The sequence below is a fragment of the Athene noctua genome, chromosome 14 (genome assembly GCF_965140245.1).
Source record: "Athene noctua chromosome 14, bAthNoc1.hap1.1, whole genome shotgun sequence".
In the NCBI taxonomy this organism is placed as follows: Eukaryota; Metazoa; Chordata; class Aves; order Strigiformes; family Strigidae; genus Athene; species Athene noctua.
Window position 1 is genome coordinate 13,154,470 of NC_134050.1, and position 25,355 is coordinate 13,179,824.

Genomic DNA, 25,355 nt, shown 5'->3' on the forward strand with positions numbered 1-25,355 from the left:
TCCTGGGCCCTGACAGAGGTCTGCAGAATTCATTGGAGGTCCTGGGAGGAGGGAACCAGCTCCCGCTCCCAGCTGTCCACAAACACTCATTAAGAGAGGCAAATATCCAGCAGAATCTCTGTGAGAATTTTTAATCACGCAAAGGCTCTGCTAATTAGGTAGCTGATGGGGCATAGAGAGCACAAGGACGAATTCTTTAAACAAAGGACTAGAAACTTTAAGAGCTTTAATTACTTGGGCACAGAGTTCATTTCAGAACTTGGGAGCAAATTATTCTAATAACAATAAGACCAAGCAGCAGGCCATATTAGTGAGAATTGTGAAGAAAAGTTCAATTTTCTTGGGCTGTCACAACTGCGATTGGAGCATATTGGAAACTGAGGGAGCCATAAAGGTATTAATAATAAGCTTTATTGTGAAATGGATTTGATGCAGAAGATTTCCTATCAGTGTGCATTCTGTTCCTCTTTTCTGTGAGTACTGCTTTGACAGGGCATATTGTGCTGTGTCCTGTATGTCCAAAATGCTCATGTAGCTCAAGATGTGGATACCTTTACACAAATGAAGAACAATGGCTATTTTCAAACCAAAATCCCCCCTTTTGTTTAGTGCAGCAAACTGCCTCCGAAACCTAAAAACTGGAAATATGTTGCTTTCCTGCAGGCTGGAAGAAAATCCATTTCACTGGCTGAAAATTATGGGTTTGGTTTTTGCTTGCTTTGTAAGTGCTTAAATAGCACGGCTGTTTTGTATTGGACACAATTCAGGCTAGAACAATTTCCAGGATCCCTTTCTCTTAGGTGGAATAAGGAAGAGACAGAAATTGCTAAGGAGAAGGAAAAAGCAGAGAGCTTGAGGATTCAAATTAGGAAACTTGTGCTCTCCTACCTGTCAAGAGAAGAATATAGAAAGTATACAGCTCTCCCCTGGAAAATGGAAAACAGCTGATGTGCTACTCTTGTCATTGCAGCTGAGAAATCTTAGCAAGTTTGTCTATAATTGAGCACAAGGGGCACATCCTGCCTGTGTGCTGGATGAAAAACTGATTTCCTTTGGGCAGAAACAGGGGTGACCAGGAAGGAAGGAAAGGAGGCATTTGTTGTCTGCTGCAAAAGGTTTGCTGGCTTGGCCACCTATGTAGTCAGGGTAGAGGGAATCACTGTGTGGTACACCTGCTGTATATTGGAAATCTTCTGTGAAGATGCACGTTGAATTTTCTCCCAATTTTTAGGAAGGGATTGTAACTTGTCTGGGGGTCAGTTTCTGACAAGGAGGAGGCTGATAGCTTTTACTGTGTGTTTATATACCTTTAAAGAAAACTAGGTTCTAAGCAAGAGCTTGTTTTTCAGTAGATTTGGTGCAAACCACATACAATGATTACTCATATGTTAAATGCTAATTAAAACTTTAGTATCCAAGAACAAATTTTATAGCTCAGGGACTCTACTCACTGCTGGTGGGGAAATGGGCTTGAACATTTCAATTGAACATGCAAGAAGTTCCAGGGAAGTTGCAAAGGGAGAGGTGAAAATGTAACTTGTGATAATTGAGGGCTAATTATGCTCAGTGAGAAAGTGGCAGACTGGTGTTCAGAGTTGCAGAAAGAGATTAGAGAAGAAAGAAAGATATTATCTCGTCAGAAAATTGGTCTGAGATAAAGGTTCCAGATTAGTCTTGAAACTTGAACAAATCTTCTGCTTGCGTTTGATAATCGCATTTACTGCATGTTTTAGGCACTGCAGAGGAAAGGCATTGCTTAAGAGAAACTGCTGCAGTCTGTGGTTGTAGACAAGCTTTCATTTTGCGTAGACTTTCCCCACATGAAAAAACAGAAGTCAGTGCAGTAAACATAGCTGAGTCGTTCCATTAGGAAGTCATTCTGCCCACTGTGTTCCCTCAGCCATTTGCGAGAGCAGCTAGAGTAACAAAATGTAGTACTGACAGAAGAGCTTTTTCTTCATTGTGGCTTTTTGGTTTTGTTTTAATTCCCAGGAAAGCAGGCTAAGCTGACGTGCAGGAATAATTCTGTCACCTTAGTTCCTAATATTTCTGACAGCAGTTACAACAGAATAAACAAATAGGTGAGGGAGAAAATGTGAACAGAAAATGGGGAGAGCAGAGCCTCATATAGTATTTTCTTTTAAAACAAATACTTCTGTAATTTTGAAAAGCACTTAAGCTTCAGGTACACTGTGCTGCTGTTCTCTGCTGGATCTGTTGCAGGAGTGGGAATAAGTGTAGTCTGATGCTCACTTCATGTGTTGTTTTTCTGGCTGTTTCTCTTACCTACTTGCAAGTCTGATCTTGGACATGCAGCACACAAACTACTCTCCCCAGTTCAATCATACTGTATTGATTTTTTTTTTTTAAAAAAAGGTTTTAATGGCACATAACTTTTAAACGCCCATGATTTAGCAGTTCTGCAGAGCTTAAAGGCCAGAATCCAGGAACCTAGCTGAAAGTAAGGTATTTCTTTTTGCATAAAAATATATGAAGTGTACTTCTAAAATAAGTGCTGTTATAAATATTACTTTAATATCTTAGTCTCAAAAAGTAATGCAAGACAAACATTGCATATTTATGTTTAACTTCTTTTTTTTGAGGAAATATGATTTGTGGCAAAGGTGCATGGCCCTGCTGCATCAGTTTAGCTGTTATGACTCAGATCAGAAATAAAGTACCAGTGTTTCAGCAGTTCTACACATCAGATCTCATTACAATTTCTTTTCTTTATAGGTGTAAACTGGGCATTTTTATTCTTTCAGCTTTTGTTTAGTACAGGTATTAGTTGCCCATTTTGTAAGTGTACTCTGAAGCTATGTTCTTTCATCATGTAGAGATCCTTAGCAGAAAAGAAAATGTGTAAGAGAAGACATACAAAGAAGTGGTTTATCAGCACTGCACTGAAGTTTTAAGTGGATCCATTTTAGACAGATTGTCAATATCAAGATACCAAAATATGAACATTTTTGCTCAGAAAGGTAGTTGTCCATGCACACTTGTCAACTGTTACGTTCTGTTTTCTATAGGAAAAAGAATCATTAATCATGTTTCAATCACTGTCTAGTGCAAAGCTGATCAAGAGGCATAACCATTAATTCATATCTGTCCATAGATGTCAACTCTAAAGATGCATGTAGTTCATATGAAAATAATAAAAATATTCAAATAGTTGAATAGAAGAGTCTTTAGAAGCACCCTCATGTAATTTTGAGGGATTTTACCCTGAAATGGGAATGTGAAGGAGCTAGTTTAAATCGCTGCATGCTGGGGAAAATAATCTTGAAACTGCAAATGGCTCTTGAATGTGGTCTCTTAGCTGGAAAGGGACATAGAAGAGAGATTTCTCCTGATATTTTAATGTATTTTGCTAGTTTTATGTCAAGAGCAGCTCTGACAGACTTTCTTGATGCAAAAATGTTAGAATTCCTAATGCAGAAAGAAGAGTTGCTTTCATATTCATATCCTTAAAAAAAAAAAAAAAAATATCCTCCCCTCCATTTTAACAGTTAAAAGTTAGATAGTTAGATTCTCTTCAGGAAAAAAATGTTGAAACTATGAATATCAGCAAATTCATTGTCTGATAGCCACACTGAAGAGATCAGCAGGTTTGTGTGGACAAGGCAGACCTAATGGATCCCATACTGATTACGTGTTTAAGAGGCTGATTGGGAAGAACTTTCACCCTAACTGATGGGATAGTCCTATTCTTCTCCTCAGTAGGATTTCCCTCTCTCCATTTGGAGCTGTGACTGGGCCTTTGACAAATGCTCAATTTGGAGTACTCAGGCTTAAAATGGAGACTTTTAAAAATCTTTAATTGGGGCTAAGCGCTAGTTCCTCATGCAGTTCATTGTTTTGAACAAGGAAGCAGGACTAAAGAGTTAACTGCTTCCAATTGTAAATACATCAGTGGCAGGCACATTACAAAGCTCTATACAATCCTGTGGAGTAAATGGTGGACAGCTCATCACAATTAGCCATGGTCATAATGAAGAGCCAGAAGAGAGAAAAGAGGGCATGGGGAAAAACAGACCTTTTACAAATGTTTTATATGAAGAGAAATTATAGCTAAAAGGGATAGTTAATTAGTTTAAAGAATAGGTGGTAATGCCTTCTCTTTGCAGAAAAAGAAAACTTTGAAACCATGGAAAATGAGTGAGTTTCTAGCTGCTGATCTGGAAAAGGAGAAAACAATTCAAAGCAATACTGTACGTGGGTGTTGCTCAAAAGAGACTGTGGTGGGAAGTGTGTGATCTGAGTAATTTACTCTTAGCAGAGACAGTAGGCACTGTTGTGTTTAACAGAGACCCTGCATGTAGCCTTGTTTTCACTGGAACGCATCTGTATTATTACAGGTGCTTATCAGAGACATAGATGCTTATGGTTTGCTTCCCAGTTTTGCATACTGCTTGGGAAGGCGAGAACCCATCTGGCTTGTGCAGAGAAGATTGCATGGAGGAGCAAGGTTACAGTAGAGTTTGCTCTGTAGCCTTTTTGCAGTGTGCTGTCTAAGCAATCACCTGTAAAACAGCGTGCATTCCGGAATATTTGGGGGAGAAATGAAGAATAGCAATAATCTGTATCAGGTTACTGAACAAGTAAGCACATGTGATCTGAAGTATTGTGGTGCTTACGAGATACAGCCCGTGGGACACTACCTGGAGATGAAGGTTTTTTAGCATCAATGAAGTTTGCAAGTGTCTCCTCCTACCACAATTCCCACTGTGTATATCTTGGATGAGATGGATCTGTGTGTTGTGAACAGAAATACATACACTCCACATAGACCCTCTGGTGTTCGGATATGCATATACTGCAGTTATTTCCCACCAAAGTCAGTTGAGTTTCATGCTGCTGGGATGAGCTTACTTCTTGGATATTTCTGTGTTATGCCACACGTGTTTCTGAGAATTGCAGAGTAGATGCAATCTTTACTTTCTAGTCTGGGATTTTGGAACTACAGTCATTACTCCCTATGACAACTGTGGAAACAATGCTGTTGGTTAGCACTGCCTGTGTCTGTCACATAGCACAAAATAGATTAAGTTGTAGCTGTGAATGGTGTAAAATGATTATTTCTCAAGTGTTGCTGCATATAGTAGTATGTGTATCGTGCCTTGTGCTCACAAAGAGGAAACATTCGTAGTAAAAGCCTGATTCTCTGTTGGTAAGTGCGTGACTGTTAGGGGGCTTCTTCAGTGCCTGTTGTCCCAGGGAAAGAAAAATGGCATGTAAGGAAGGAAGGAGGAGATTGGTATTGCATTTGTGTTTAATCTGTCTCCTGGCTCACCTGAGTTCCTTCAGTACCCCTGTGACCTTGCTTTTGCAAGTTTCTACTTCTACCACCTCCCTCAGTCTCCAATGGTAAATAATATTCAGCTAGACATCCCAGGAGTTGTGGTATTGCCTCAGCAACCCATAGTTTCTGTTGTGGTTTTTGTGGTCAAAGCTGGGATACATAAGACAGAATTTAAAAAAGAACTTGGTATTAGTCTGGCTTTAGTGCTATTGAAATTAGTGGTAAGACTTGTGTGGGAACAAAGTTAGGCCTGTTTTTAGCACTTCAAAAAGCTTCCTGTAAAATATGTTATTCTTCTTATTCATTGTATGTATTTGCTTGTCTTGGCTTCATAGACAATGCTGTAGCAAAAAGATTGTCTTTCAGTATTGTTCTCTACAGACCCAAAATCAGCGTTTTTGCGACTGCCCTTTTCTTTAAATCCCCCATGATAAAGTCTGCTTTAGCATTTGAATATGTGCAAATAAAATGGATTCATGCCCTCAATTACATTTGTCTTGTACATGAACAAACAGTAGGATTAGAAATTTAAAGGATAAAACCTGTATCAGTGGCTTTATCAGGAGTTTTGTGAATAAAAGCCCTTTAAAAATTACACTTCATTGGTACAAATGGATATAGAAGGGAAACCAGAACCCCAGAAGCCAGGTGTACTGCTGAACGCTCAGGAGGGCAAATGCTGAAGTGTAAAATTTTAAGTAGTATATGAATTAGATTTTTCAGGTCTTTTCAAACATTTCTTAAATTCTATTTTGTAGGAAAAAAAGATATATTTCTATCATATAATTTAAAAATGAAGCAAAGCAACATTTGCTGGGGTCTCGTGTTTGTGTAGATTTAATATAGGGCTGATGTAGGCTGTGGGATATTAAAATGGGAAAATGGAGGATGCTTCTAGAAGAGTAACAAGCACACAGTGTTATTCTGAAAGACTTGTGTCCCTAAAATAATATTATGCGGATAAAACATTGGAAGAAAAGCCTGTGTGAAAATGCGGAAAGAATGAATAAGGTTTTATACCATATTAATACACATAAAATCCTAGGGTAAAATAAGAAGTTGGAAGAAAATGTATTTTTCCACTCATCCTTCTAAAAGTAAATTATTATTGCTTTCATAGCTATGGTTATGTAGAGACTACAATTTCAATAATTTATTCAGCTTCTCTGCAGGAAGGTATCCTCAAGCTGTAAAAAAAAAAAAAAATCTCTTTATCTCCAGTCTTTAGGTGGGTAGTGCATCTATACCAGCTCAGTCCACTTCCATCATTTTACAGAAATATCCGTCTCAGAATGGGAAGACTTTGAACCTTGAGATAAGAGAAGGAAAGCTCTTTTGTACACCATCCAGGAGCTGGGACGGGAACTAAACATCTTTAGAAGATTGTTTCTGTGAGATTTATTGTTTCTGTGAGTTTTTTGGGTTTTTTTAACTGTATGGTTAATCAGGAAGACAGTTGGAGGTGGTCCAAACCCAAGAATATGTAACATAAATTATCAAGGCATGTGAAGAATGTATTTGAAAAAGAGCAAGAGATAGGAGCAAATAATGAGAAAATCTAAAATTTTTAAAGGTCAAATACTATAATACTTCATTGCAGTTTAAACAAAGTTTTAGTGAGTTCTTCCACTGGTCTGTGAAGTATATATGAGGTATTTTGGGAAGATCCCCCAGTCAGTTGTCTGGTAGAATCTCAGTGCAAAGATGGCAGAGATGAATGGGTCAGGACAAGACCAAGGTCTGTGGATAACAAAGTCTCTTCTGAACTGCACCTCAGCTATGGGCAGTTGCAATGCAGAAATCTGTTACAAGAAGTTTGGTTCTTTTGTGGGGTTATTTGGTAAGATAGGCTGATCACTTTGCCTCTGTCGTGATGGTTAGTGGTGTTCACATTGTTTGTTGTATCAGAGTGTGACTGCAAACCAAGTTTTTTCATGGGCTACCATTTACAGATACAGTAATATTCCTGTTAAGCTTCAGTGTCTGAAAATGCTAGCCTTTAAATGCTCGCCTTTAGCTAGAAAGTGTTCTTTGTGACCAGGTATCTTTGTCACATCGAAACCTATCAAAATTACTCTAACTGTAAGATTTATTAATAATTGAAAATTTGTTATTTAATCTAGAGTTTAAATGTAGTTACATATGCCAACTTAATGCCACAAAATAGCCCAAGAATATTCTTAAGCAGTATGTCAGCTAAATTTTATTGCAGGTCCATTAGTATTACCATTAAGCAGCTGACTAAAGGTCATAATGAATACTTACTATTTTATATCACCCAGGAGGTACTAAGCACAGCTGGAGTCTATTTCACTACTTGAACACGTATAATACTCGACAAATTGTCGATCAGTGGATACGTCCATCTTATCAAAGTACTCTGCCCAAGTATGTAGCAATTCCTCTAGTGTGCATTGCATAATAGACTGTGGGATTTTTTAAAAAGAGAGTTCTTACTAAATGGCTAGTTGTTACAGTTCTATTTTAGGTACTGCCTATAATTTTGTGATTGCACTGATATTTCAGAAACCCAGTCAGATTTTACATGATTCTTTCTGAACAGTTTAACAAGTGGAAAAACACCTATTGAGATTTCTGATGATCAAGATGATGAAAAATTATTCTAGAGTTTTTATGGTATTGATGCTTTGTTGATATTGTTTTTCATATTTTCCAACCATATAATTCCTCCTACTGATGTCACGTTCTGCTGGAACAGCAAGAAAATTATGCTCGTATTGTAAATTTTTTAACAGCTGTTGCAAAATAGGCCTTAACCCTTCACAGATCAGTTCTGTGGGTTTAGAATGGCTTTTCTTTGTGATAGTTTGAAGAAATGACCAAAATAGATGGCTTACTTTATATAATGACTTGAGCTTACTTAGCTTTTCTTTCATGTGAGAAGATAAATACGATCATGCAGAGTTGTGCAAGCAGGATGGACTTAGGATCTCTTCAGCTGTTATTATCCATCTAATGGGTTCTCTGTAGTTCAACATAATTTGCAATAGGAAAGCCCTGACTTTAAAGTAAAAATACTTGATCTTTTCAAGTACTAGTTTCTGCTGTTTTCAGTGGATTTTATGAGTACACAGGTACGCAGGACAAAGGGACAACTTCTTTATGAAAGAAATATTGCACAATCCTCTTGGTCCTATTTCTTTTCACTACAGAAAGTCTATGAAACTTCAGACTACATTCAATTTCCCATTCATTTCAGAGGCAATGACACTGTAAATGTACTCATTTCCTACAGGGCTTTTGCAATATGTGTTTTAGCACAGACTTTCAGCAATGACTGACTTTTGATCTAAAATAAACTAAAAATACTTTATCAAAAATTGTGTGTGTGTATGTGAATGAAGGAGAAAAGTTAGCACTCAGCTGTGTTTTGCTTGAGTCTCTATTGACATTAACTTGTTCGAAAGAGAATAATTTACACTCAAATATGGTTATATTAAGAAGCAAGAATAGGATCCCCATTCAGAAGTTCATGCTATAAGGCCATCAGGTGTGTGAATTTCTTTCCTCTTCTTTCCTAAACACTACTTTTTTTTTTTTTTCCAGTCACACCTCTTTCCTTTTTACGTCATTAGCACTAGGCAATCTCTTGTTATTAGTAGCAAATTGCAAGGTAAGAAAGAGTTAAACTATTATGAAAGAATACTGCCTTGGTCTTATCGGTCTAAGTAATTAGATAATTCAGCAGCCACAGTTTAATGGGACTTAGTGTTTGAATGTAGCTGTTCTCTACACCTCATCCTGGCTGAAGCTGGGAATGTAACTGAGGTCACAGAAGAAAAGGGATGCCTCAGAGCTGTCCTAAATCTCCTAGTTAATGCCAAAGAATGTATTTGTCAGGTGGTCAGCATCTCTGGTGCTGGATAGCAGAGTTATAAGTTGAAATGTTGCCTTCCTGTAAAGGGACAGAATAGATGTGTCTTAGACTTAAAACTTACTTCCTTGTCAGGATACTCTAAACTGAAATATCTTGATCTGGGGAGAACGGTGAAGTTACATTGAGATGCAGTGGAAATTGAAGAATGCAGGCAGAAAAACAGGAATTGAAATTGAGTTATTTTAAGAGTACCAGAGACTGAAAAAGCCAGAAGTTCTCTTCTGTATCAGAGATAAATAGAAGCTGCACTCGTAATAAATGACTGTTATGCTATATATACACTTATATATCAATTGATATTTCTATAAAGTTCTTACAAACTAGTAGTAATGAAGTATAAAAATTGAAAAGGCATGAGGGATCCTGCTGATGGGATCAAGGACAATGGGTTTTGTAGCATATTTAGAGAAAAAAAAATTCATCACACTATCCGGAAACCTGAAGAATTGTATAGATCATTCATGGAAACTTCCAAATTCTTAAAAAAACCCAGATACGATTAAATAAATACTTATGCTGCATTTGGAAAGAAACATGGTGTTGTGTCCAAATACTGTATCAATGAAATGAACAACTTTAAAACCCATTAATAGCTTTGTTAGAGAAGGTCTTTTAAAAATAATTAAGTTCAAGCAGGCTTAGGTGACCTCAGTGCAAGAGTCCTAAAGGACTTTGCTGAGGTGATTTCTAGCCAAACTGTTTTATAAAGTATATGATTTTGTGCATATTTTAAAACAGAAGTGTTAATATTGTGCTAGTTGTCACAACTGCAAGCAGAATGGTTTTGATTTGTATAGATTAGTCAGCTTGCTATTGATTGCAGGTAAACTAATGGAAAAGCTGATAGTGAAATTAATACACAAAGAATCATAGAATGGAGGCCTAGTTAATGGCTGTCAACATAGTTTTATGATGAAAAGACCTCATCAAAGAAGCTTTCAGTTTTCTCATGTGAGAAGTCTAATGAATGTATGTGTAGACATAGAGTATTTAGGCTTCAGAAAACTCTTGATGCCATGCTGGAATTAAGAGGAACAGGAGCACTTCACACTATCACTGCAGTATCTAACAAACTAACTGAAAATGGCCTCACTGGCAGATGCCAAAGAGTAGTTTTCAGTGAAGTATCCTTACTACATGGGATGTTTCCAATGGCATTCTGCTAAGACTAATTCTGGCAGTGTTTGCTGTCATCTTCAGTGACTGGACACCAAGCCGCATCAACTTGGCCAAGAATATTTTTGGATAAAGACTGGTGGCAAATTATGAGGGAGAGCATTTTCAGGTTTTTATCACTTCACATCACATAGACTGTCTTCTTGGAATAAAATGCCTTTTAAACACCCAAGTATAAGGTTGTACAAAGGAGACAAGTGTCAACAGAAATGGCAACTGCATCCTGTGAAACAGTCATTTTAAAAGATTTTGAGGTCACAGTGGCAAGAGTGCTGAGCTGGAGGTCCTAGGGAAATGTGCTCAGAAAGGCCAGTGGGATCCCTGGATGTGGCAGTAGTGGGCTGGGAAGTAATTCTTACCTCCTACAACTGAGTAATTGTTTTCCAATCAATAATTTTCTCACTGTTCTCTTACAGACCCTTCATATTATCTGTGGAGGCATCTTGTCTTTGTCTTTCATGCTTCTTTAGCTCAGTGTTACAGGCAGAATGTTATGAAGCAGAAAAACTAAGGCACACAAGTGATTTCTTGGGGAAAAAAATAAGTACAGAAGCATTCCCCTGAGATGGTCTGTGGTCAAGGCAGTAAAGGAAGACTCACGTGTCCTGGAGCTGTTACTGGTTTCACACAGCTTTTCTGCATGACTTTGAGTCATTTTTAACATACTGGAAGGTGCAGTGGTGGTGAGGGAGAGGAGATTCTGATCTCTGCTCTTGGGGTGGATTTCCTCTGGGATGCTGTAGAAATCATACTCTGTACATTGGCTTTCCATTTGTAAAATAAGGCCAATGCCTTTTCCCAGTCCTGAAGGCAGTCTGAAGGTGAACGTGAGTACTGCAGCAGTGAGCACCTTGGGGAAACTATTTAAATAAATGAGAAGAATGTGTTGTGTAGAAGGATATAAATGAATCTACTTATGAGGAACCTCTTCCTCATAAATGCTACAGACAAATACCAGCCAGTCTACCTGAAACCTGATGGCAAGTTTGTTTTAAAGGTATTTTTAAATGTGTAAGAGTTAATTTTGAATACATTAGCATTTGTGTATTCATAGAAATGCTTCAGTTCTTTTTAAGCATTGGATGTCCATTTACATTCAAGAATGTATAACTCATTTATTAAATATATACTCTGAGGACCTAACATACTGGTTCCAAGTAATAGTTCTACATTCATGTGTACTTTGTCCCTTCTGAAATATTTAGTTCCATGTAAAACCTTTAAGACCTTTGCTATCTGTAAGTACTGTGGTAGCCATGTGCATGGCTAGAGAAAAGATTAGATGTTTATTAACATGTTAATTAACGTTTTAAAACTCATCAAGTCTTTAAGTGATATAGATGCAAAGACATCTTCATACAAAAATATTTTTGGACTAAATATAGTTTACTGAAAGACAGTAAGCCTATGTATGTGGGAAGATAATGCTCAAACTTGTCAAAATAAGGTATATATTTGTCTTAAAAAATGTTTACTGGTAAAAATTCTGATGTTCATTTCTTGCTTTTAGGTAGCCAGAATCTTCTTATTAGCATTTTTCCCAGATTCTTTGCAAGGTGTAGTAGCTAAGTTATTTGATAGCTAACTGACAATAATTAGCCTATTATGATGATTAATGCTTATTCAGGACACTTAATTTGCATGCTATAAGCACAGTGAGACAGCTAATTTGAAGTTATGCCAAATGCAGTATTTAGTTTTTATATAGAACATTTGTTTGGCTTTCCCAATGTAAAATAATTGACAAGAATAATCATAGCCATGGATGTTAGGTCAGCAAGTTTTCATTTCTCCTTTTAATAACAATGATGTGTTACTTAGTGAACCAATTAGCAAGGTAAACTTTACTTGCATTAAAAAATGCGTTACGGCTAAGGAAGAATTTCTAAATTGTAGTTAATGGAATGTCAACCAAGATGCATATTCTGTCATTTTCGCTCAGGTGAAAGCCATCTGTCCTAGATAGATAGCATTTCTCCAACTTCTCACAAGGAAGAAGGATACAGGTCATTTTTATGCACCTTGTGATCAGAATTGTCTTTATATATTTATTTTTTTAAATTTATGAATGTTAATTAAACTACTAGGCCTGAGCCATAGGTTCAAATAAATAGTGAAAGAATAAATTTCTTTAATCATGGCTGCAACAAGCGTTCGCTTTTTTTTTTTTCTCAGGGAAAGCCTACACATTCATGTGGATCTTGCATCTTCTTCAGCAGGTTTGGAGGGGCAAAATTTATTTGCTGCTTCTGATTGCACAGGTTCTTTGAACCAAATAGCAAAACACATTTTGAAATGTGTTGCTCTTTACCAAAGACTTCAGTGTTCCTGGATTTGAAACTGAATTCTCCCTAAGTGTGCTCCAGAAGAATAAACCAATTGGGGAAACGTACAGGGGCTTGTAGGGGAAAGAAAATGTCTGCAGTTGTGTCTGGAAAGCAATCTGATGCTTTTAGAAAATAAGGGAAAGACATGTTTCTTTGCTGTAACTGTTGACGTTTTCTTTAAAGTCTTTCTTAGGTTTCAGCCTTTGAGACAGAATACATTGCAAGTCCTCCATGGACATCACAGAAAAGTAGATAGCACATCTAAATCCATGTAACGGCCAAACCTATAGTCTAATCATCTCTGCTTAGTAAATATTTCTGCTTGTGTTCTACAAAAAGCATTTCTGGCTGTTCTCTCCAGCTAAACAAACGGCACTGGCTGGACTGTGGGTCACTGATGGGAAGCAGAAGAATCTATCTTTTGTGAAGTGCCCTAATTTACTTTATTTTTACCATCTAGCAACCTCAAATTTGAAATACCTAGGATATGTTGCAGGATATTTGTTCTTGTTCATGCCATTGTTTCCTCAAACTGCTGAGAAAGCAAAGTGTCTGGATGCTTTCTGACTGAAGAATAAGAGGAGGAAGAGGCAATTGTTCTAGAGGTGGTGACAAAACCCAATGTCTCTGTCACTTGCCCAGGGTCCTTTTAACCTTTTGTTATTTGGAGGAAGCTGACAGTCTGCATTAATCTGTATAAAAATAGTGGACCTATTTCTGTCCACTTGATCTCCCCTACCCTGAAATGATCACAAGCTAGTAGCGCAGGTTATAGCCTGCATTTATCCCAGCACTCCCACTTTCTTGCTGAAGCACAGTCATAACATTTACCACCTTGCAAGGAGCCAATTAGTGTGTCCCGAATCCAGTTAAAGTAGAATAGAGTAGCTATGTCTGCACTAGTAAACTAAGCAAGACCAGGCATGGCCTCGAATGTGACGCTACAAGCGTTCATAGGGCTTCACTGCGGCCACATTTATGGCATAGTTTTTGTCAATGCCAGCTAGCCCTCTCCTCGATGATGCCCAGGTGGGTCAGGGGTTTGCCTAGGCCAGAGACAGTTTCTAATAAGCAGGATGAATGAGGGCTGCCCCCGTGGTGGGGGTGGGAAGACTTTGGCCCACAGACAGGAGCCATGCCACACCACTTAGGCCTTTGTCCCTTTTTGTTTACAATTAAAGCCATAGACAAACGAGAAACTGTTCACTCTCTCAGTCAGAACATGGGGAATCACTGGTTATCCACCACCTACTTAGATCCACTACGTATTCTTTTTCTGTTAGCATCTCCCAATACTTCATTACCACCTTTGTGACTTAGAGGAGTGCAGGGACCAATTTAAAATCCATTGAAAGAGCCTTCAGCTTTCTGTAGTGGATCCTGGATCAGGGCCAGGGGGTATAAACTGTTAGTGGCAAGTTTACAACAGTGCTCCCATTGTGGGTGCCACTGCTGGGGCTTACTGAGGTGCCTGAAGATTTTAACAAAAGTGATTTTGCAGATTAACCCGGTGACAAGCTGTGTGTTCTCAGTGGGAACTGTTCCCAATTTTTACAAACAATTATAGTTCCTTATCCATGTCTGCTGGACTATTGTATACTTCCAACATAGGGAAGCTTGACAGAGGATTTTTTTTGGCGGCACTGAAGCTCCCTGTCTTTGTAGTCTAGCTAATCTAACCAGAGGTTAATTTGACTCTTATTTTATTAGCTCCATATTCGAACACACACAATGCAGCTATTTTTTAGGCTTACTTTTGAAATAGATTATAGCAAGGTTAAAAAAATTAGCCTCTTAACATTACATATATTTTCACTTAGTACTACATTAGTCATGCATTAAAAATACTTCTGGTCTGGTATTACCAGAGAGAGTTAACTGAAAGGAAAAGTGGTGCATCTCACTTCAGTCTCAATCCTACTCTCAGTCTTGGATTTATTCAGATCTAGTGACTAGAGTAATTTAAGTACAGGAGTTGCTATTTTGGTTCTTACTTGTTTAAAGGCAAAAATAATAATTTTCTTAGTTTGATAAAAACTGCTCTGATAGAAATGCAGATCTTCAGGAAAAGCACTGACATGGTTTAAATAGACCATTGCATATTTCTGATCACTTACATGGGACCAAGGACTACCCCAGTAGAAGCAAAGCTCTCAGTTAAACCAAAACATGAAACATGCTCCTGGGACAGCAGGTGTCCAAGAAGTCAGTATTATATTAAATTCTACCTATGCTGGTAGTTGGAAAGGAATAAGGTTACATTACTAATAAATAAATCAAACTGATGAATTATTGCAACAATTTCATTTTTTGAAAATTGAAACAGTTCGTATTTGAAACATATTGAAGCTCAGAGAGTAGGGCTCACAGCAGGCTTTCTAATGAAGGATTTTTTTTTTTTTTTTTTTAATTGTTACAGATGTGATCCTTTGTGGCTGAGTTTCATTGTTGTTGAAAACTTAGCTCAAACTTGTCCTTGTGAAACTTGGAAGTGTTTGATGTAGTTGTGTAGCCTTGAATTCACAAGCTAAAAATCCAGGGAAGTGAAAGTTGTGGTGATGATTTGCCAGTAACTGGTGGCTTGTGGCTTACAAAACATTTTTTTTACTATTTCAGTTGTGATGTGTTACGTTTTGCTCTCCTTTTTTAAATAATACGTAAAGGTCCCTTCTTGTTTGTGTATCACTGATACAATTCTTTTTCAACAAAAAACAAAAGAAGGCACTGGTGCTTTGAATAGAGGGTGCCTGATTGATAAGCTAGTTGCAGCCAAACCTGCTCTGGCTAATTGTCTTTCAAATGCCCTCATTAATCAAACAGAGGAGTAACTCTGACAGGAGGGCTGTCACTGTTTTCATGATTTCCTACCACTCACCTCACAGTGTGAGACCTGGCTGCGTACCCAAATCATGGCCTTTAAAGCAGTTTTAATGCCTGCTCGCTGCAGAGCACACCTGGCTTTGGTGGGATGGGGGCCTGCTCAACTCTGAGGCATGATCTATCCCAGGAGACCAATTTAGCAGTTATTTAATGATTCATAGCTTGATGTCTGGAAATGAGTGCTCCACACGATAACATACATAAACAAATTTAATTAGTTTTTGCCTTTTTTGCATAAGTAGCCACCAGTGTATTAAAGCTGCAAACAAACCAGGTAGGCTGCCTGCAAAGTCATTGAAGCAGGTTAAGAGCCGGTCTTTGAAAAAGGCTGTGGTGATTTCTTTCATCTGCTGATAGTCACTGCTGCCTGTTTGGTGAGGTCCTGATGTTGCCTGGTTCACTTACTAAGGAAGAGGGAAGCAGCTATTGCAATTATCTTCTACCTAATCTACAGGAAAAATTGTCAGTCGCTTGTCCCCTTCCATTCAAAAGCTACAGAATATAGCATTTTCTTGGAATTGTTTTAAAAAGACATTCTTTATATATTCCAAGCATTATTCAGTAAACATCAACCTGTTATTGTTCAGGTATAGGGTTTTTGATACTTTTCAATTTTTATTGAACATACATGAAAATATTATAAAATTATTTCTAGTTATTATTTCTGCAGCTAAAAAAATAGGGTGAAATACTTAGTGCTTAAGAAAGCAAATTGAAAGCTTAAGGGACAGAAAGGGTTTTTTTGCCTTTTTTTTACCTTCTTTTGCAACATTGCATAATTAGTACTGGTGATGCGTGAAGTGTATGGGGATTTTGTTTCTCTGCTGTTAAGTGTTTCACATACTCTGTGGAGTAGAATTCTAGACTTGATAGTCCAGAGTAATATATTGTCATTCTCCCAAGCAATATAAGTGAATATATTTTGCATGAAAAGAATGTTGTATTTTGCATATATTCATATTAAGTTAAATTCTTACTTGAATAATATTTCATAGGGCTGAAAATTATTCAGTGAAATGCATAGAAACATTTTATACTGGAGGGTTCTTGTGAACTTTAGACAGCAGAACAATATAGCTGGTCTGGTTGTTTTCATTTGGGAATAGCTTCCACCCACCAAGTGCAATATTTACTCCTATGAGAGGTGCCTTTTTCTCATACAGCCTAAAACAGACACCTTGCTTTCCTGAGCATGAACAGGAACAGCACAGCATGGAACATGCCAGTTCCAGGTATCCTGCAGTCATCACTTCAGAAACATGCTTGATCTCAGACTTGAGCAAGGGGGACCAAACCTTGATATTTTACTCTTCACAAGTGAAATTCTGTCTCCAGCAAGTTCAGTAGAAACTTCTTTGTTGATCTCGGTGGGGCCAAACTTTTTCACATCTTTACTATTGTCAAAGTATTGCCAACATGAAAGCAATTTGGACTGGGAGAGAAGGTGGAGACTGGGGACAAATTACTTTTGACCACCTTCTTTTATACATTTAAGAGACCATTAGCTCGTTTGTGCAAGTACCTCCCAACACCTGTCAGAAAAAGTATTTTCTCTGAGTCACTATTAGTTTTATATCAAGGCATTCTATTTTATTATGAGAGCCAGGGTTCCAAGTGGTGTGATTAACAGATCATGTATACCTGGGCAGATACTGCCTCCTCTTTTTCTGTCCTCAGTAACCCACAGCAGAGAGATTTACAGGGATATAATAAAAACTAGGTACCTGCTCCTAAAATTTGACTGACTTTAACTAAACCAGTAGCATGTGGGTAAACATTTCCAAATGCTCATGATTAATTTTGCAGATTCATTCAATGCCTTTAAGTTGTGCTCTGCGGACACTCCTAAGGATTTCTAATTAGTGTCATCATGTCCCCTATAAATCTGCATTCTGAGAACTTTATATCTTTGTAATAAAAACTTGTCCTGCTGTGAAAAGTCTCAGCATAATGGCAGAATTATTATTTTTATTGCATTTGAAAAGCAGTTCTTGCATCTTGCTCCCATCCTCCAGAAACATAGTCTTTATTTTTGTTCTGTAAATAACACAAACACAATATATTTGTGATTTTTTAATTGAAATTTGTAGGCCATTAGCTACTATTGTATTAAGAGTGTGAAGGGGAATCAAACCTAAAGTCATCTATAAAAATAATGCTATGAACAAAATAGTTGCTGCTTTTCTTAAGAAATATATTTGATGGTGGATTAGTGCTCAGAGAATGTAACACCTTCAGACAGAACAGAGCTGAGGGATTTGGGAATGTGTTGGAATGACAGACCTTCAGACAAAGCAACAGTTTTGTCAAGTTCAGTTGTTAACTTTAAGCAATCTTAATCAGCATATGCTTCCTTTCTCCTGTAGTTTATTGTGGGCTGTACGGTTACAACCTAGTAACTGTTACCTGGCTGCTTGTACTGACCCCTGGCAGAGAGTCTATAGGGCCCTTGCTGGGGAAAAGCTGTCTGCCTCTGCCTCTGTTCTTGTTGGCTCCTTCAGACTTGGGCTCCCAAAACTGGGATGGCTCTTTAAGATACAGTGAAGAATCAAACTTTATGTTTAAGTGTTTTTTCAAGAGCTATGTGAGCTCACTCCATTTTAAGCCTTTGCTCTGATGTGCACTGGAAGCCCTTCCAGGCTTGGTCATCTGAAGTTTTGTATATGTTGAATTCAGCCGATAGGTCTGTTAAGGAGCACAGAGATGATTATTATTATTATTATACAGGATCCACTAAATAGGCGATATAATTGCTTTTGAAACTGGACAGAGCCTGATGCTCTAGGTTGATACAGGTACCACCTTGACAATTAGATGTACCTGCTCCTCAGGGAGGTTTCTGACTGCTTTGAAGGCTGCTCAGTGGAATGGTGCTTGACAGTGCTGCCTCCAGTGTAACAGGTGATGTTTTCACTATCCGGGTAGATGAAGAGTTTATTTTTGTTCTGTCCAGTCTCCTAAATTCAGCATGTAGTGGTAGTGATTCCCCCTGATAACTATGTAGCCAAGTAAATAAAACATTTGCTTTGGAAATAAATTGTTAGGGATTTATGTTTTAGATCTGTATGTAGAGTATTCACTGGTTTTGTTGTTGAGGAAAACACTATGGCATTCCCATTCGAGATCAGCCATGGGCTTTCAGCTAAGCCTATGCTTTAACTACGTTTCTTTGTGGGACTGTTATTATGAATCATGGCAAAAATATTGCAGAGTGCTTCCTTAAAAGTACTGTTAAGTGCAGCATCTGATTGCAGGTAGTTAGGGACAACAGTGTTTAAAATGTGCTAAAATTCAGGAAGTGAATAGGAATTGGTAGATGACAGTTCCAATTTCAGTTACACATCTAGAGCTAGCATCACTCACAGCTTTGCACACGCTGGGGTCTGGATTCTGCCTTTGTGTGAGTGGGAGAGGAGAATCTGCCACAGGGTAACTGCAAGATGATCAGTAATCAGGTACCTAATAACTTGACTGACTGATGTAGGCACATTTTTTGGCAAATAGATTGCACTGTAGCAACAGAGTATAGAGTGATATTGTAGGTAAGGCAGACTGAAATAAATGGATAGACTTGAATGAAACAGATTTTAAAAAATTGTTTTAGTTGGTCATGTCAAAACATTTTATTTAGCGATAATAGTTGTGATATATTAAAAATGAATAAGATTCTAAAGGAGCTCTCATTAGTAGCAAATAGAGTATTTCTTCTTAGTTTTCATTTTCCTTTTCCCATTTTGTTTTTCTTGTATATAATTTACCTACTATTCTAGCAGTTATTTCATTAGCTATAGCTTTTTTTAAAAAAACAAGAAAAAACTTCCAAAACATATATAAAGTGAACAAGGTGGTAATATAATACTTAAAGAAACATTTTATGTTTTTGTATTACAGAACCAGTGTTGCTAGTTCAGATCCGGTGAGAGAGATGGGAATGCATCTGTGGAAAAAGACATATATGGTAAGAATTTGTTATTAAAGGAAAAACATATAGGACTGTCATTTAAGTTAAATGCTGATGGATCATGGATTAGATTCTATCTGATGGGTCATTTAGCCTTAAGGTATAGAATATATCCATGAGTACAGTGCTAATGGTGAGTATTGCTCTAACGGATCGTCTGTCCAAAAATAATAATTGAAAGGACCTTTCTGAATTTGTAACATTAGCTTGTCCCATGGGAAAAATGCGTAGCTGAAAGACCTCTGTTATGAAAGGAAGATGCATGAAACAATTTCTCTCTTTTGATGGTGTCCTGTACTTAATCTGTATGTTGCTGTGAAGGTATGAAGGATAATATGAATTGAAATTTCATGTCAGGCTGTTGAGTAGAAAAATGTAGTTATGAAAGATTCTTGTTGCATTTTGGTTTATAATAACAAAAGTATTTGTACTGAAAGTGCTTCACTGATGGATTCAGAAAAGTTATCTTGTGGAAGTCAGGTCTGAATAAGAAGAAACCAAAGCATTATTACTGCAGCAGAGTTAAACTAATTTTTGCCTTTTAATTTTTTTAAAATGTATTAATTTATTGGCTTGAAACTATGACTGGCAGTGTTTTTATAGGGGACAGGATTATGAAAGTCAACTGAAATATAATCTGGGAGTTTGTGAAAATTTCTGTTTCAAGGAACAGGTACTTAACACCGCTAATTTGTCAGAGATGCTGGGTTTGAGTCTGAAATTTGTAGGTGAAATTCAGATGTCTTCACCAAGGTATCAGAAATGTAGATATCGAAGTCTGGGGAAGTCACCCTAGATTCATGTTACAGTCAATTGAGGAAAAATGGGCACCTTCAGAGAGTGATTCATCTTAGCCTAAAATAGGCAGGTCAGAAGACTTGCCCCCTGGAGATACCTGTTTCTCTCCATTGACTGTAGAAAAGCCTGCGGTGACAAACTCAGAATTAAATGTCTAACCTTTTGATATCTAAAGCTAGGTTAGATGAATCTCACCATGTGTTAATAAGGACAGGCTCTGCCAGCCATACTGGTGTTGAATAACGGCTCCCTCAGGGGTACTCCAGTGGGGCTGTTTCTTGAGGGAATTGAGGTCTGACTGAGAAATTTTGGGGTTCCCCAAGCAGAATGATAGCAGCGATGGTTTTAGGTTTTTCTTTCCTTTTTAGATTCATTGATAGTAGATGCTTTTCTTTTAATTGGAAAAAGAAAATCCCAGGGTTTGTTACTGTGGAATCTTAAAAGTGAAGGTTTATTTTATTCTGTTGAGTGTTAAAAGTTGCTGTGGGACTTTTTCAAAAGCAGATAACTCTCTGTTATGTGTTGCCCAAATTTCCTTTCCCCATCTGCTTTGTTGCAGAGTGTAGATAGATAGTGGCTACCCTGCTAGTCTGGTAAACATAGCAAAACAGAGTGGGAGAAGAGGGAGTGTTTTAAAAGCTAGAAAAGTATGCTGGTCTTGGAGAATGTCTGTGAAATTGAACACCTAGCTACATTTGTAATCAAAATCCTTGCCGTATTTCAGAAAACACATCTGTTTAAAAAAAAAAAAAAAACAAACAAAAAATTAAAAATTGAGAAGGGTATGAGAATGAGTGGTGGTACTCTTATATAATGGTTGCTATTAACAGAGTTAATCCAGGAAGGATTTAATGTTACAAATATATTTAGAGAAAAGTTATGATTGTGTGTAGTTTACAAATTAGAAAAACAAGAACAATCAGAAGACGTTTGCTTAAAAAGGAAATGGCCTGGACATTCAGCCATATTATGATAGATTATTTTTAACCTTTTAGGTCACAGGATACTTTTCATGCTGAACTACTGTAAATACAAACCAATTTGAACATAATAGAAGTAAGAAGGCTTTTTGCTTCTGCCAGAAATCCCCAGATGTGGGAGAATGAAAAAAGTCCCAGTATTATCTACAACTTCTTTTATACTTTCTGTTGTTCAGAGAACCTGCCAAGCATATAATAATTAGAACTTTGTGCTTGGGGTCGTACTGGTTCAGTGAATTTATACCTGAGCTGATGTTTTTGGTTACAGGCTGTTCTGAATTTTCTGACAGTCATAGATAGGGCAAAGTGGCTCAGTGGTTCAACATAGCTGTGACCCTTCTTCACCCCCCCCCTTTTTTTTTTTTCTTATTTTGACAGATTCTAAAAATAGAACATAGATTGTCCCAGCATCTTGAATGTACCAGAGGATTTTTTCTTAAAAAAAACCCCAAAACAAACGTCTGAGCAGATACATAGGAAGAAAGCTTAAACTTTTAAAATCTAAGATACAAATTTGCACCTTCTCTTGCTTGTATGTCCACCAGCTAAGTCTCTTCTTATTTAAACATTGTCCAATATTACCTACCATGTGAAATACTCTTCTATGGAGAAATATGTGTATGAGTTTGACTGCTTGCAATTTCCAAAGAAAACAAGAAAAATGCATAGAAGGCAGTATTCATGCTTTGAATGGGATTTGTTTGATGACTTCAGTAATAGTAATAGTATCTTTAAAGAGACAACATCAATAAACCTTTGTATAATTTAAATGTAACTGTCTTGTATAACACTCTGTAGCCCTCTTTGAACAATTCAGAAATTAGGCAGTTTTGAGCAATTGCCAGAGTTGCCTGCATGTTGCTAATCGATCTGGTGTGTACAACCATGTTGACGAAGGAGGTCCAGCACTTCAGTAAGGAAGTCTTGCATTAATAAAAATGCTCAACAAAATCATCTCCATGCAGTGGGCTGTTTCACCTACACTTACTTTTCAATTAGCCCTGTGTTAAATCCTCAGAAATAACCTCTGAAGACTGTTTTTCACTCCTATCATCTCTCTTCGTTGAAAATGAGTGGCCACAAGGAGAATAGAATAGAATAGAATTCAGACTCTTCTGTGTAAGAGCTTTAAGAACTGAAAAAGCTTGACTGTAATACAGCTATGTGATAATATTGCTGTTATAAGGCACCTTTTGACCACATAGAAAAACAACTGAAATGTAGTCTGGCTTTTAAATTTCTGTTATTGAATCTATTTCTTATCATGCAAGGCCTTCTTAATTAATAGGGAAAATCCTTCATCAGAAAGATGAATAAAATGGAATAAAACTAAGTATATTAATCTTGTGAAAGGGCAAACGTCCCTGTACTTCTGTGGTCATTACTATTTGCAATCTGGAGGCAGGTAAGACTGTTGAAATAGGAACATTACTTTCAACGCAATTGAAAATGGTGGAGTGGGATAATTCTTTTGAGAGTAAAGCATTTTAACTTAACTAAAAATCAGAGATTGTCTTCCCTAGTTTGGGATGGCTGGCAAGAAACTTTGTATACCTATTTTTGACTTGGTTCACTTGGAGTGTAACTTATTTCCTTGGAAATTGTTTATATGGGAACATATTGGAGCCTTTCTAGCTACTCTGAATTTCAACACAGTGGCAGTCTTGATGGCCTTCCAGGACCGCCATGATCAGAAAAGGTCTATATTCTGATTTTACTGAACATCTTCCTGAATTTAATACCGTAATAATCACAGCGCTGTTATGATTTGAAAATATGTATTTGCATGGGGTTTAAGAGATATTTCAGGGCCGGATGTCCAGTGAAATTTCTTAGGCTGTTGAAAGGATAGTATGAGCAACTCTTTTAGAAGCTCACTTAATGCAAGGGCATGGTAATTTTTGCCCTCACAAGAATGATGACAGGGTTAGCCTGTTAAGAGGGCTGTGCCGTCACTAGCCAGGTATTTCTTTGTTGTGGACCATCCAGGAATTGGAATATTCATTGTTTTGAGAATATACTCATCACTGTTGGATTAACCATAAAGTTTGGTCTTTTTCTGGTGTTATTCCAATGTTTTGTTGATGGAAAATTTCTCTAATTCTTCCGTGTTGATTCAGTGACTGCATGTGATTATTTTCCTATAAAATCCTTTTAAAATTATTTCCTTGTGTAAGTGGATTTATCTCTATCTGTTATAGCAAAGAATAATGTCATATGTTTAGAAGCAAGAGTGTTCTGGGTATAGAAATTGAATACTCAGGCTTGACAATGTTGCCCTGGAAAAACTGGATACAGTATGGCTGCTGGCCTAATTACTTTGGTTTTGTTGAATTCAAGTTCTATCGTTAGTAACTGACTCGAGCAAACACAATGGAAATTTTCTTGAAGAAGCAAGACAAGAAGTGAAATGGAAGGATGTATGCTGCTATGTTAGTTGTTCTAGCGAAGGCAGTATTTAAATGACAGCAGTCTTCTAAGTCCCGAAATTTTCTCTAAGAGTACATTTACATTAGTGTTTTACTTCAGGTGAAAAGTGTGCTTTGTTCTCACTTGCCCTGCTTTGGTAGTAGTAAGGAAGCCCTGGAAGTAAAATGCCCAATACATCCATGTGGGTACAAAGCCTAGGAGACCAAGGTGAATTTATAAGGGCTAATACAAGTCAACTTACTGCATGGGTACTAACTGTCAGATCTCATTCTCTCTGTGCTTAGCAACTAACTGTTTTGAAAGACAGACATCTTTGTCAGTGCACTTGGTTATCTTGACCCAAAACATTCTTTAAAACTCGCATTGCCAGATATGATGGCTCGACGTTCTTTGTATAGTATTCCTTTTTGTGCCTCATAAAGGGAATGCAGTACAGGGTGAGCTTATAGTGCTTTAACTTACTAAATATGTTTGTTTTGCTTCAAACACCACCTACCTTGTTTTTTCTTTATTTCCTTTTCCCCGTCTTATCAGATTTGTCTTTCATTAGCACGTGTCTAAAATACATTTTCAAGTGAGCTTTGAAAAAAACCACAAACAACGTATTATGGGAAAAACTTTGAGTGCAAAGTTAATTTATTGCAACTTTTTTCTTGAACATAATTGTCTAATTTCTGTATAAGGTTGCTGCTGCAGGTACTGCAAAATTTTGCTGTACGTTGCCATGATGTTAGATGAAAAAGTCAATAGTTGAAATGTAATATAACTGCCTATAATGAGAGAAATGGAAATGGGCGAGTACTGACGATACAGAACAGAAACAAGTTCTTGGCTGGGAAGAGCAATAAATCCTTTAAAAGTAGATGTTTTAGACAGCAGTCAGAGGCCATTAAATGCCTACCTGACAAATATAATCTAGTGATGGCTAGAACTCTTGACCACCTTTGTTGTTTGTAATAAGGGAGGATCAGTTCCCTTATCCATAGGCACAGTGTGAGTTGTAAAGCATGTTCCTTCATTTGGGAAGCCCTGGTGATAAACACTTTGGTTAGTAACTGGCAGGGTGGGGTGTAGAGAATCTTAACACTGAAATGTGTCTCTGGCCTTTTCTGCAAAGCAGAAAAGTTTGCTTACATTACATGAGTGTCGAGAATATTTCCAATTTGTTGGATTTTTCTGAGAATAGTGGTGAGGTAAGCAGAATGGCTGTTTTCTCCAGGAAAATGGTCAGTCTCTTTTTCTTGTCTGGTAAAGCCAAAGGGTGAGAAGTTAGGTGTTTCTTACTGAAGTGGTCTTCATCAAACACAAGTCAACATAAGCCCAAGCTATCGAGTCCTTTAATACAGAAAGTTTTTGCAGGACCTTACAATAAGTATGTGTTCAGATAGTAATGTATAATATTCTGTTCCACTTTGGACTGGAGAATATGAGCCTATAGCCACAACAGTACAAACAGGACAGATTTTTAAGAGCAAAACTTCATAAAATTGCAGTATCCTTTTAAAGTTGGAATTGTCATAGGCAGAAATGTCTCCCTTTGCTTTAGCTGAGGCCTTTGTTGTCCATCATCTTAAAAAAACCACTGCTGGTCCTTGGAAATCGT

General features: G+C 37.4%; 1 protein-coding gene across 3 annotated transcripts in view; it reads left to right on the top strand.

Moving 5' to 3' along the window:
- The first annotated feature begins 351 nt into the window (after positions 1–351).
- The window catches only part of LMO1 (LIM domain only 1), a 280,507-nt gene continuing 255,503 nt past the window's right edge, over positions 352–25,355 (top strand). For all 3 annotated transcript variants that reach the window (XM_074917919.1, XM_074917918.1, XM_074917921.1), the window contains exons 1-2: positions 352–394; positions 19,475–19,541. The gene's annotated coding sequence lies outside the window, so the exon portion shown is untranslated. The remainder of the gene's footprint in view (positions 395–19,474; positions 19,542–25,355) is intronic.